At 47.8% G+C, this 14,233-nt stretch overlaps 1 non-coding gene across 1 annotated transcript; it reads right to left on the minus strand.

The window, feature by feature from the left end:
* Window positions 1–8,922: 8,922 nt before the first annotated feature.
* On the minus strand, window positions 8,923–8,996 carry trnan-guu (transfer RNA asparagine (anticodon GUU)). The gene has a single exon. It is a non-coding gene; the product is annotated as a tRNA-Asn (tRNA).
* Window positions 8,997–14,233: the final 5,237 nt, after the last annotated feature.

A 14,233-nucleotide genomic window follows, 5' to 3' on the forward strand; every position in this document is an offset into this window, starting at 1 on the left:
GAAGTTGTCCCTTTAATATATTTCGCCTCTCACCCTAAACCTATGCCCTCTAGTTCTGGACTCCCCCAGCCCAGGGAAAAGACCTTGTCTATAACCCTGTCCATGCCCCTCATGATTTTGTAACCTCTATTAGGTCACTCCTCTGCCTCCGATGCTCCAGTGAAAACAGTCCCAGCCTATTCAGCCTCTCCCTGTAGCTCAAACCCTCCAACCCCCAGTAACATTCCTGTAAATCGTTTGTCATGGAGAAGTCAACGTTTCAGTTCTGAAGAAGGGTTAATACCCAAAACGCTGACTTCTCCACATCCTGGTGCTGCCTGGCTTGCTGTATTCTCCCAGCCTCCTGCTTGCCTACTTCGGGTTGCAATATGTAGTGGCTCAGTGTTTACCACTGCAGCGTCACAGCGCCAGGGACCCAGGATTGATTCCAGCCTTGGCTGACTGTCTGTTAGGAGTTTGCACATTGTCGCAGTGTCTGCGTGGGTTTTCACTGGGCGATCCTGTTTTCTTCCATAGTCCAAAGATGTTCAGGTCATGTGGATTGGTCATGCTTAATTGCCCATAGGGTTAGGTATATTAGTCAGAGGGAAATGGGTCTGGATGGGTTACTCTTCGGAGGGTCGATGTGGACTTGTTGGGACAAATGGCCTGGTTCCACACTGTAGCTAGTCTCATCTGCACTACTTTGTCACTAATGAATGGCAGAGTCGACTCGACGGGCCGAATGGCCGAACTTCTGCTCCGATGGTCTTGCGGTCTTAGGTTTCTCTGGATCATTTCATTTGGCAATGTGCAGTCCCTGGCTCAATGAGCAGCAGCTTCCAATGAAAACAAAGCTCATATGATGGTTGAACTCCTCCAGAGTGGAAACAGGTCCTTCAGCCCAACACATCTGCACTGATTCTCCGAATGGCAACCTACTCAGATCCATTTTCCTTACCTACATAAATTGCACACAGACCTCCAAGGGTAGAAGTATTCCTGGGTTCCTGGTGCCATGAGGCAGCAGTGCTAACCCTGAGCCACCATGAGGTTGTGGTTTCGGGGGGTGGGGGAGGCAATTGCAGTCCAGCAGAAAACAAAAACAGCCCACCTACTCTCCCACTGCACCCACTGTCAGAACTGGCAGGAGGTTCAGTCCTTGGGGGTGACTAAAGGCAGCGTCACCGGTGGGATCTGATTGCTGGGAGCGCTGGTGCCCCCGCTGGTGCTTCTGCAAGTTGCAAGAAAACATGAACCTCTTCCCACACTCGGGCCAGCTGAAGCGCCTCTTCCGGTGTGGACACACTGGTGCTTCAGCAGGGCGGAGGAATTGCTGAAGGACTTCCCGCACTCAGGGCAGCCGAAAGGCCTCCCCCCTCCGCCCCTTCCATCCCCCCATGTGGACCAGCTGGTGATTCAGCAGTGTGGAGGAGCAGGAGAACGGCTTCTCCCCGGTGTGGACGGACTGGTGCATCAGCAGGGCTGAGGAATTGATGAAGGCCTTCCTGCACTTAGGCAACTGAACGATCTCTCCCCCATGTGGACCCACCAATGGGCCAGTAGGTCGGAGGAAAGAGCAATGCCCTTCCTGCACTCGGGGCAGATGAACGGCCTCTCAGTGTGGACCCACTGGTGTCTCAGCAGGTGGGAAGAACTGCTGAGGGCCATCTCGCACTTGGGGCCGGAGAACAGCCTTCCCTGGTGTGGACCAACTGGTGCGTCCGCAGGGCAGAGGAATCACTGAAGGCCTTCCCACACTCAGGGCAGCAGAAGGGCCTCTTCATCTCTATGGACCCATTCGTGGTTCAGAACCCTCTCAAATTTCACAATATCCTTCTGCAAGCAGGGAGACCAGAATTGCACACAATATTCCAAAAGTGGTCTAAAAACTGTCCTGTACAGCCACAACACAACTTCCCAACTCCAATACTCAGTCAGAGGATTGCGAAAGCTTTCAAAACCCAAACAAAACAAACAGGAAAGAATGGAGGTATAAACCGAATTTTTGCGAGTCAGCTTGAAAGCATCAATGAGAAATCGGCGGAGGGGGTTTATTGGGGACCCGTTCTCCTTAAATACACTACATCCGTATTTCTCTTGTGCTCTTCGTAGTTTCTCTGTGCTGCAGTGTGTAGTGGCTCGTTGAAATAATGTCCTGATGCAGCTTCGTTTGTGGGTGTTGGGATGATTGCCTCTGTGGTTTAGTATTTGGTTTGTGTGTGTTGTTCTCCTATAGATGCTAGTTTGAAGTTCCCCATTGACTGTTCGCTCTACTGTGACATCTAGGAATGGCACCTTGTTGTTCTCCTCCCCTTCAAACCAGGAGCACCACCACCACCACCCCCACCCCCTCTGACCATAGTCTCACGACTTGGAACACCAATATGCAGACTTGTCAAAGGCCTCCACTGAGGACTAAAACAGCAAGTCGAAGATTCACTCCACTCCATTTACTCCTACCAAGAATTCCTGAACACCAAAGACACGAAGATAGAAGAGGATGGAATAATGTTGCCCTTTGACAGAACAGCCCTGTTCACATCCATTAACATCAACGTGGCCAAAGAAAACTGAAGACACTACTCGAAGAACCAAAGACACAAACACAGCACCAACTTCATCAGCAAAGATAACACTGTCAAGCTCGTGGAGCTGTGCTTTACCACCAACTTCATATTCAATAACAAGCCCTACAAACAAATCAACGAAATACCCATGATACCACCAGCAGCATCAGGATTCCGAGCAGAAGCAATAATGCAGAGACTCGAACAAATAGCCCTTCCAACGATCCACCCCAAACTTTGAGTCCGCTACAGCGATGACACATTTGTCATCAAAAAATGAAACGAATTAGAAGAAACCTACAACACCATCAACAATATCCTTACTGGCATAAAATTCACAAAAGAGGAGAACAACAACAAAGTGCCGTTTCGAGATGTCACAGGAGAGCGAACAGTCAATGGTAAATTCAAAACAGCGTCCACCGGAAAACAATGCACACGAACCAAGAACTTAACTGCAGAAGCAATCATCCCTACACATACAAACAAATCTGAATCAGGACACTATTTCAACGAGCCACTACACACTGCAGCACCCAGAAACTACGAAGAACAAAAAAAAACTGTAGTGAGCATTTAAGAAAAACGGGTAGCCTATAGACCCCCTGAAAATAGCTTCCCAGACTGGGAATCAAACCCAGACCGCAGCGGTGAGAGCACCGAATCCTAACCACTAGATGCAGCCCTGCCTTGATAGATCTACTGAAAATTTCTTCCCTGCCCGGAAATCGAATCCGGGCCGTGGTCGGTCGAAGGCTGTCACCTGTGTATCCAACAATGTCATTTCTTGTATCCATTGCTCCCGATGCGGTCTCCTCTACATTGGGGAGACTGGAGACTCCTCGCAGAGTCAAGTCACAGTGCTTGAGGGAACATCTCCAGGACACCGGCACCAATCAACCCCATTGCCCTATGGCCCAACATTTCAAACCCCCTCCCACTCTGCCGAGGACATGCAGGTCCTGAGCCTCCTCCATCGCCGCTCCCTCCCCACCCGATGCCTGGAGGATGAACGCCTCATCTTCCGCTTGGGGTCAATTCAACCCCAGGCCATCAATGTGGACTTCATCAGTTTCCTCATTTCCCCTCCCTCCGCCTTGCCTCAGTTCCAACCTTCCAGCTGAGCGCTGTCCTCAGGACCTGTCCTACCTGCCAATCTCCCTCCCCACCTCTCCGCTCCACCCTGCTCTCTGATCTGTCACCTCCATCCCCACCCCCATTCACCTATTGTACGTTTTGCTACCTTCGGCCCAGCACACCCCACCCCCAATTTATCGCTCCACCCTGGGGGAGGAGGAGGGGGTCCTGCCTCTATTCCTGATGAAGGGCTTTTGCCCGAAACGTCGATTTTCCTGCTCCTCGGAAGCTGTCTGACCTGTTGTGCTTTTCCAGCACCACTCTGATCTAAACTCTGGTTTCCAGCATCTGCAGTCCTCACTTTTGCCTACCCAATAAACCCAGTGTGCCAATTTCACATCAACAAACTGACACAAGTAGACACAACGTCTGCAGAAACCCTAGCCGCATTTCTTTACATTGAAGACATCTGGGAAATGATGTCCAGACAACTCAAACCTCTCAGCAGCATGGTCGCCCACAAATTTACCAACACATTTAAACAGCGGCTAATGAACCTGAAATACCCGATACAAACAACCAGAAAAGTTTGTTATTTATAAAATACCTTACAAGGAAATATATACATGAACTCTGCCACACAGGTCTCTGTGGAAAGAAATGCTGGGATGAGATAAGGAAGATTTTTTTCAGCCAAAACGAATCGGTACTGACTGCACAGCCATTTAAAATCAACGCTCTGTGTTGGGAAAGTGAAATGTGCCCGTGAGCAGTGTGTAGGGTCTTTCAGCTTCCCCTCCTCTGACAGCGCTGTGACTTGACTCTGATGTTCTCAGGGACATTTACTGATACGAGACAGTGAAAAGATTCTCATTCCTGCAGATTAGGAATTGTACCCATACGCCGGTTTCAGGACAATGAGAAAGATTAATTGGGAGGTGTGAAAAAGCTGTGAGCTGCATTTGAAACAAGTAGGTGGAGTCAGATACGTCATCCATTGCCCCATGGTCCTGAGAGTACCTAACGCCACCATGCTCTGACGTTAACGCGGACATGCGCAGCAATGGGTTCATTCAGAAAGTGAACAACCAAAGATAATCACCGTCACTGATTCCCTTCCACAGGCCCAACTTTGTGAAGCAGTACCTTTCACTGGCAAAGGAAACACCCATGTCTTCAGGTGCCTGCTTTATTTCGAACTCTATTTCAAGCCGCTCACTCTTCCAGTCTCATTTCCAAACACTTTGCTCATAGTCTCCAAAGAAGCTCTGAGGGTATCTGCTTGTTCCACCCGAACAGGCAGTGGGTTGCAGATTCCCACCAGTCCCAATTTGAGTGAAATGTTTTTGCCCCTCCACTGATTTGAATCTTAAAGAAGAAGCGGGGGAGCAAACTCTCTTTCTTTTCGACGACATTTCTCATTTTGTACTCGGCAGGGTTCACACCTGCGTGGGGAAACCGCAATGGATTTCAAGTCCATCGCATTAACCACTCGGCCCACGATTCAGAACCACACTGACAGCTTGACTTCCCAGGTCTGTCTGCCTGTGGAGCTGAGAAAGAGTGAATCATCGCAGAGTTTGTTTGATTCCAATCACTTGACAGTGATTCGAAAGGGTTAAATATCGGCACATGGTGTTTGCAGATATTTAGGTGTTTCTCCCGAAAAGATGAAATGAACTTTCAGTGAGAAATTGCAGGAGGAACTCAGCAGGGCAGGCAACATCTGTGGAAAGAGTATCAGAGGCAACATTTCAAAATTTGGTTTTCTCCGACAGGTACTGTCAAACCTGTTGATTTTCTGTTTGGGTCTCGTCTTCTCAGCATACGCAGTCCCTTAGGTTAGACATGAAGTCAATTCGAAACCCGTTTGGGAGAAGATTTCCGTTTGGGGAACATTTTCCTGACCCCATTAAAAGCGCACAGCATCGAAGCCAAAGGAGAACAGCGAACACCCCGCCCCTGGGTGGGCTCAAACCACCAACCTTTTGGTCAACAGCCGAACGCGCTGACCAATTGCGCCACAGAGACAGGCGCAGATGCGGGCGGCACCATCGCTTAGTGATTTTATAATTCAGCCTCCCCGCCTAGAATTACAATTGTCGTCTATCAGTTTAACTTTTCCATAATCAAGCCTGGGAGATGCATTCTGGAGATACCGGGGGCTGTCTACAGACACATCCATGTCACGAGGAACTAGCTTTCTTACTCCGGGGCCGTCGCCCTTCCAGCCTTTCAGTGTTTTGCCTGTTCCCGAGTTCTCTCATTGGCTCGGAGGCGAGGAGGGGTTTGAATTCCTGATGTGCAGGAACGACAATTCTTTCAATGTTTCAGATCAGTTCGTGTGCCGAGAACATCAGAATCAACCTCCCGGCCTCTTCAACAAGGGGACGGTGTCTGGACTGTCGGACAGGTCATCTTTCATTCTCCTCCAAATCCGCTTCCCAAAGTGTTTCTAAAGGTTCACAAAGCTGGAGACTGGGATTTCTGTTTTGCTTCATGAACATTTGAACATTTTTCCATTTCCTAACTGACAATATTTTGCCAAAATCTCTTCCCAATTGTACGCCTTGTCTCATGTCCAGGGATGAGGAATTTCCATTTTGGGGAGACATTCCCAATGTTGAGAATGTTCGCTTTGGAGCAAACAAGGATAACTGGAGATTTCCTGGGGCTGTTGGTAATGATGGGAGAAGAAGCGTTGGGAATGGGCAGATTAATGATCAGAAGAACCAATTGCCACTGACCAGAGTCAGTTACCAGAGGACAGGGATTGAAGTTCTTGAATGAAAAGCAGCACTTGTGCCTAATAAACACAGAGAATACTGCAGAAAGCCAACAGGTCGAGCAGCATCTGTGGAAAGGGAAACAGAGCTGACGTTGTGAGTCTGGTACGTTGTTTGTTCAGAACCCGAGTTTCCTGCATGGCAATCAATTCCCAGACATGAGAAAACGGGTCTTTATTGAGATGGGTTTGGTGAAGTTTGAGCGATAATGCAACCAACAGGAAGTCATTTAAAATCGCCAGCGAAGAAAGCATAGCCAGCAGGTTAGCACCCTGGGCGGGGAGCCCCAAATGATCTCTACGCCAACACCTTAAGTGTTCGGCCACAACTACACGCCCAAAGTTGTGCTCTAAACTTTCTCATGGAATAGTTCTAACAGGAAAGGTGAGTATTGGGCTTGTCCTGTCCGCGCCATAGCCCCAACGTTTCCTGTTCCCCTGGATTTGATCAGGACAGAGGAGGCTGATGGGAGATCGAATTGAACTACACACATTGATGAAAGATAGAGCGGGAGGGAAGGATCCATTCCCATGCGTAGAGAGATTAATAATCAGGGCCAAAAATAAGGAGCCACTTCAAGAAATTTGGGGTTCATTCAGCAAAGCTAATGTAGAACTGTTCACAGAAAATTATGATGAAAGTCTCTCGAGTTATTTTGATGAGAAGTGTTGATGATGCTAATACAATCGATAGGATGAACGTAGATTGGTAAATGTATTTGGTGACAGTTCTGTTCTAGCCCTGTGAGCGAAACCTGGATCTGAAGGAGTATAAGGGACATTAACAACATCGATCTGAAATTGGACACGTGACAAGGAACAGAGCCATCATTAACAGTTGGCTTTTGAACTGGAGAGGGTTTCTCGTGAAATTAGCTTGAGGCTTGAGGTATGCAAGGTCAAGATAATTTCGGTAAAACATGGAAACACTATCCTCATTAGCAGACAGTGAAAGGATTACAAGACACAAATTAAACATTTTCGACAAGTGATACAGGGAACTGGGAAGATAAGTATTAGAAACTGGCAACAACAAAGTTCTGCAGCACAACACTGACATTCAAAGACCGAAAACATCCAGGTCCTGATTAATCAGATGGCATTGTGGTGCTTTTCTGCAAAACATCTACTTGCAATGTCCTACAAAAGAGTGACAAAACCCATCGCTGTCAGTCTAGGATAGAAAATCCGAAGGGATGAACGTTTGCTGATTTTCTGACGATTCACAGAGCTTAGACTGGGTTTTGGTGATTGTTTCTTTTCCACTCCCAGGAGCCGCAGTGGTTGAGGCGTTGAGTTGGGGAGAATAAAATGTGCCCGTGAACAGCGTGTGGGACTATTTCAGCTTCCCCTCATCTGACTGCGCTGTGAGTTGACTCAGATGTTCTCAGGGACATTTACTGACGCGAGACATTGTAAGGATTCTCATTCCCGCAGATCGGGAATTCAAACCGTATGCCGGCTTCAGGACAATGAGAAAGATTAATTGGGGTGTGTGAACAAGCTGTGAGCTGCATTTCAAACAGGTAGGTGGAGTTTGGTGCGCCAGTCCCTGTGCGCATCGAACGCCACCATGCTGCAGAGTTCTGACGCCAACACGGACATGCGCAGCAATGGGAACATTCACAAGGTGAACAACCAAAGATAATCACCGTCACTGATTCCCTTCCACAGGCCCAACTTTGTGAAGCAGTATCTTTCACTGGCAAAGGAAACGCCTTTGTCCACAGGTACCTGCTTCATTTCGATCACGATTTCAAGCCCCTCACTCTTCTTGTCTCATTTCCAAACACTTTGCTCATAGCCTCCAAAGAAGCTCTGAGGGTATCTGCTTGTTCCACCCGAACAGGCAGTGGGTTGCAGATTCCCACCAGTCCCAATTTGAGTGAAATGTTTTTCCCCCTCCACTGATTTGAATCTTAAAGAAGAAGCGGGGGAGCAAACTCCCTTTCTTTTCGACGACATTTCTCATTTTGTACTCAGCAGGGTTCACACCTGCGTGGGGAAGCCGCAATGGATTTCAAGTCCATCGCATCAACCACTCGGCCCACGATTCAGTACCACACTGACAGTTTGACTTCCCAGGTCTGTCTGCCTGTGGAGCTGAGAAAGAGTGAATCATCGCAGAGTTTGTTTGACTCCAATCACTTCGCAGTGATTCGAAAGGGTTAAATATCTGCACATGGTGTTTGCAGATATTTCGGTGTTTCTCCCGAAAAGATGAAATGAGAAATTCAGTGAGAAATTGCAGGAGGAACTCAGCAGGGCAGGCAACATCTGTGGAAAGAGAATCAGAGGCAACATTTCAGAATTTTGTTTGCTCCGACAGGTACTGTCAAACCTGTTGATTTTCTGTTTGGGTCTCGTCTTCTCAGCATACGCAGTCCCTTAGGTAAGACATGAAGTCAACTCGCAACCCCCCTGTGTGGAGAAGATTTCTGTTTGGGGAACATTCTCCTGACCCCATTAAAAGCGCACAGCTTCGAAGCCAAAGGAGAGCAGCGAACACACCGCCCCTGGGTGGGCTCGAACCACCAAGCTTTCGGTTAACAGCCGAACGCGCTGACCAATTGCGCCACAGAGACAGGCGCAGATGTGGGCGGCACCATCGCTTAGTGATTTTATAATTCAGCCTCCCCGCCAAGAATTACAATTGTCGTCTATCAGTTTAACTTTTCCATAATCAAGCCTGGGAGATGCATTCTGGAGATAGCGGGGGCTGTCTGCAGACACATCCATGTCACGAGGAACTAGCTTTCTTACTCCGGGGCCGTCGCCCTTCCAGCCTTTCAGTGTTTTGCCTGTTCCCGAGTTCTCTCATTGGCTCGGAGGCGAGAAGGGGTTTGAATTCCTGATGTGCACGAACGACAATTCTTTCAATGTCTCAGATCAGTTCGTGTGCCGAGAACATCAGAATCAACCTCCCGGCCTCTTCAACAAGGGGACGGTGTCTGGACTGTCGGACAGGTCATCTTTCATTCTCCTCCAAATCCGCTTCCCAAAGTGTTTCTAAAGGTTCACAAAGCTGGAGACTGGGATTTCTGTTTTGCTTCATGAACATTTGAACATTTTTCCATTTCCTAACTGACAATATTTTGCCAAAATCTCTTCCCAATTGTACGCCTTGTCTCATGTCCAGGGATGAGGAATTTCCATTTTGGGGAGACATTCCCAAGGTGAGAATGTTCGCTTTGGAGCAAACAAGGATAACTGGAGATTTCCTGGGGCTGTTGGTCATGATGGGAGAAGAAGCGGTGGGAATGGGCAGATTAATGATCAGAAGAACCAATTGCCACTGACCAGAGTCAGTTACCAGAGGACAGAGATTGAAGTTCTTGAATGAAAAGCAGCACTTGTGCCTAATAAACACAGAGAATACTGCAGAAAGCCAACAGGTCGAGCAGCATCTGTGGAAAGGTAAACAGAGCTGACGTTGCGAGTCTGATACGTTGTTTGTTCAGAACCCGAGTTTCCTGCATGGCAATCAATTCCCAGACATGAGAAAACGGGTCTTTATTGAGACGGGTTTTGTGAAGTTTGAGCGATAATGCAACCAACAGGAAGTTATTTAAAATCGCCAGCGAAGAAAGCATAGCCAGCAGGTTACCACCCTGGGCGGGGAGCCCCAAATAATCTCTACGCCAACACCTTAAGTGTTCGGCCACAACTACACGCCCAAAGTCGAGGTCTAAACTTTCTCATGGAATAGTTCTAACAGGAAAGGTGAGTATTGGGCTTGTCCTGTCCGTGCCATAGTCCCAACGTTTCCTGTTCCCCTGGATTTGATCAGGACAGAGGAGGCTGATGGGAGATCGAATTGAACTACACACCTTGATGAAAGATAGAGCGGGAGGGAAGGATCCATTCCCATGCGTAGAGAGATTAATAATCAGGACCGAAAATAAGGAGCCACTTCAAGAAATTTGGGGTTCATTCAGCAAAGCTAATGTAGAACTGTTCACAGAAAATTGTGATGAAAGTCTCTCGAGTTATTTTGATGAGAAGTGTTGATGATGCTAATACAATCGATAGAATGAACGTAGATTGGTAAATGTATTTGGTGACAGTTCTGTTCTAGCCCTGTGAGCGAAACCTGGATCTGAAGGAGTACAAAGGGACATTAACAACATCGATCTGAAATTGGACACGTGACAAGGAACAGAGCCATCAGTAACAGTTGGCTTTTGAACTGGAGAGGGTTTCTCGTGAAATTAGCTTGAGGCTTGAGGTATGCAAGGTCAAGATAATTTCGGTAAAACATGGAAACACTATCCTCATTAGCAGACAGTGAAAGGATTACAAGACACAAATTAAACATTTTCGACAAGTGATACAGGGAACTGGGAAGATAAGTATTAGAAACTGGCAACAACAAAGTTCTGCAGCACAACACTGACATTCAAAGACCGAAAACATCCAGGTCCTGATTAATCAGATGCATTGTGGTGCTTTTCTGCAAAACATCTACTTGCAATGTCCTACAAAAGAGTGACAAAACCCATCGCTGTCAGCCTAGGATAGAAAATCCGAAGGGATGAACGTTTGCTGATTTTCTGAAGATTCACAGAGCTTAGACGGGGTTTTGGTGATTGTTTCTTTTCCACTCCCAGGAGCCGCAGTGGTTGAGGCATTGAGTTGGGGAGAATAAAATGTGCCCGTAAACAGCGTGTGGGACTATTTCAGCTTCCCCTCATCTGACTGCGCTGTGAGTTGACTCAGATGTTCTCAGGGACATTTACTGACGCGAGACAGTGTAAGGATTCTCATTCCCGCAGATCGGGAATTCAAACCGTATGCCGGCTTCAGGACAATGAGAAAGATTAATTGGGGTGTGTGAACAAGCTGTGAGCTGCATTTCAAACAGGTAGGTGGAGTTTGGTGCGCCAGTCCCTGTTCGCATCCAACGCCACCATGCTGCAGAGTTCTGACGCGAACACGGACATGCGCAGCAATGGGAACATTCACAAGGTGAACAACCAAAGATAATCACCGTCACTGATTCCCTTCCACAGGCCCAACTTTGTGAAGCAGTATCTTTCACTGGCAAAGGAAACGCCTTTGTCCACAGGTACCTGCTTCATTTCGATCACGATTTCAAGCCCCTCACTCTTCTAGTCTCATTTCCAAATACTTTGCTCATAGCGTCCAAAGAAGGTCTGAGGGGATCTGCTTGTTCCACCCGAACAGGCAGTGGGTTGCAGATTCCCACCAGTCCCAATTTGAGTGAAATGTTTTTCCCCATCCACTGATTTGAATCTTAAAGAAGAAGCGGGGGAGCAAACTCCCTTTCTTTTCGACGACACTTCTCATTTTGTACTCGGCAGGGTTCACACCTGCGTTGGGAAGCCGCAATGGATTTCAAGTCCATCGCATTAACCACTCAGCCCACGAATACAGAACCACACTGACTGCTTCCTTCCCCTTGTCTGTCTGCCTGTGGAGCTGAGAAAGAGTGCATCATCGCAGAGTTTGTTTGACTCCAATCACGTCACAGTGATTCGAAAGGGTTATATATCTGCATACGGCGACTCCAGTTGTTTCATCCCAAAAGATGAAATGAACTTTCAGTAAAAAACAAAACTAGAAATTGCAGGAGAAACTGAGAAGGTCAGGCAACGTCTGTGGAAAGAGAATCAGCGACAACATTTCAGAATTTTGTTTTCTCTGACAGGTACTGTCAAACCTACCGAGTTTCTCTTTTGGTCTCGGCTTCTCAGCAGACGCAGTCCCTTACGTGAGACATTCATTCAATTCAGAAACCCCTTTGTGGAGAAGATTTCCGTTTGGGGAACATTTTCCTGACCCCATTAAAAGCGCACAGCTTCAGCGTCCGGGCATGTGTGAGCTTGTGGCGCAACGGTAGCGCGTCTGACTCGAGATCCGAAAGTTGCATGTTTGAATCTCAAATGGCTCCATAACGTCGTCTCCTTACGTTTCAAATCACGACAGGAGTCCGTTGACTCCGTGTATCGTTTGGCCAAGTCTTGCCGTTTGCGTATAATGAATCTGCCTTTTTGTGATTTACTGACCCCAACCACTCCCTTTACAAAAGCGTTCTTCGTAATGCCACTTTTGTTTCTTTTCCTCATGTCTTTTAAACTCTGCCGAATCGTTGCCGATCCTTTCAGACGTGGGAACATTTTGACGACATTACTTTCTCTGTCTAGACTTTGCATGACTTGAAAAGCTTCAATCGGGCCAGATTTCAAACTTCTGTACTCCGAAGAGAGCTCTCCCAAATTTCCAATCGACCCTCATCGCTGACATCCCTCAAACACTGCACCACTCACGTCAACCTCTTCAACGCTATCTCCAATCATTTCACTTCGCTGCTTTCTGTCCCATTGGTTCTCCAGGGAGCCCAACCTCGTTTTACGAAGGTGCTTTTTGAGGAAATTAAACAGCACTTTCGCACAAGTCATGAAACGCGGGCTCCTCCGCGATTTGAACCCTGGATCTCTCGAACGCCTGCGTCAATGAATACCCAAAGCAAAAATCACACCCCGACACCAACGAGCCACACGGATAGCGCGCTGGCGCCCCTGCCCCCACCCTACCTCTTGAACCAGCTGAGTCTTGCTCAGAGGAAAGTCCAGTTGACATTGAACAGGCTGGGGCTGTTTTCTCTGGAACGTCGGAGGTTGAAGGGTGACTTTATGGAGGTTTATAAAATTATGAGGGGCATGGATAGGATAAATAGGCAAAGCCTTTTCCCTGGGGTCGGGGAGTCAAGAACTAGAGGGCATAGGTTTAGGGTGAGAGGAGAAAGATATAAAAGAGATCTAAGGGGCAACTTTTTCACGCAGAGGGTGGTGCGTGTATGGAATGAGCTGCCAGAGAAAGTGGCGGAGACTGGTACAATTGCAACATTTCAGAAGCGTTTGGATGGATATATGAATAGGAAGGGTTTGGAGGTATATGGGCCGGGTGCTGGCAGCTGGGACTAGATTGGGGTGGGATATCTGGTCGGCATGGACGGGTTGGACCGAAGGGTCTGTTTCCATGCTGTACATCTCTATGACTGTATGAACAGCTGCTTCTCATTCTGTCTCTCTGCTGCCGTTTGCCCGTCCCCAGGAACCGGGCCCTCTCTACTGCCAGAAGATTAACCCGTTTTCTGTCTAAACTTTTCTCTGACACCGGAGTGACCAGTGACAAGTATTGCCCTCCTCAACATAGGGTACAGAGAACAGGAGAAGACCCCGCAGACCTCCACGGGTGTGGCATCTCAACTCTGCATACTGGGCCTATGTATCAATATTTACGTCGAAGTTTTTTGGGAAGCAGATGAGAAGGCGAGGTGCACAACAGTGCGCCGTTATACGGGAAAGCTGCTAAACTCGACATTGAGTGAATAGGGAAGATGGTTTCCCTTCTGGGTTATGCTCCCATCGCGTACCGGCAGACATATCGGCGACGAACAAATATTAACTCTGTCTAAATTGCCACATTCTGTTTTTACGAACCGTGATTTCACTCAGAAGCACAATTTACCTGCTCCCTCCTGGATATCCTTCCAGGTGAAGCAGCTCTTTACCTGTACATTTGCTGCTACCTCGTCGACTGCATTCGCTCGTCCTCGTGACTTTAAATCTCTGCCGAATCACTATAGATCATTTCAGGCATGGGAGCATTGTCACAGCATTATTTCCTGTTTCTCGGCCTCTACTGACTTGGAAAACTTCGGTTCTCCGAGGAGAGCTGGCCCAATATTTCAATTTACCTTTATTGCTGACATTCCGCAAACACCGCACCACTCACGTCAACCTGTTCAACGCGATCTCCAACCATTTCACTTCCCTGTTTTCTGCCTCATTCGTAT

This window comes from Chiloscyllium punctatum, chromosome 36 (genome assembly GCF_047496795.1).
Source record: "Chiloscyllium punctatum isolate Juve2018m chromosome 36, sChiPun1.3, whole genome shotgun sequence".
NCBI classification, from domain to species: domain Eukaryota; kingdom Metazoa; phylum Chordata; class Chondrichthyes; order Orectolobiformes; family Hemiscylliidae; genus Chiloscyllium; species Chiloscyllium punctatum.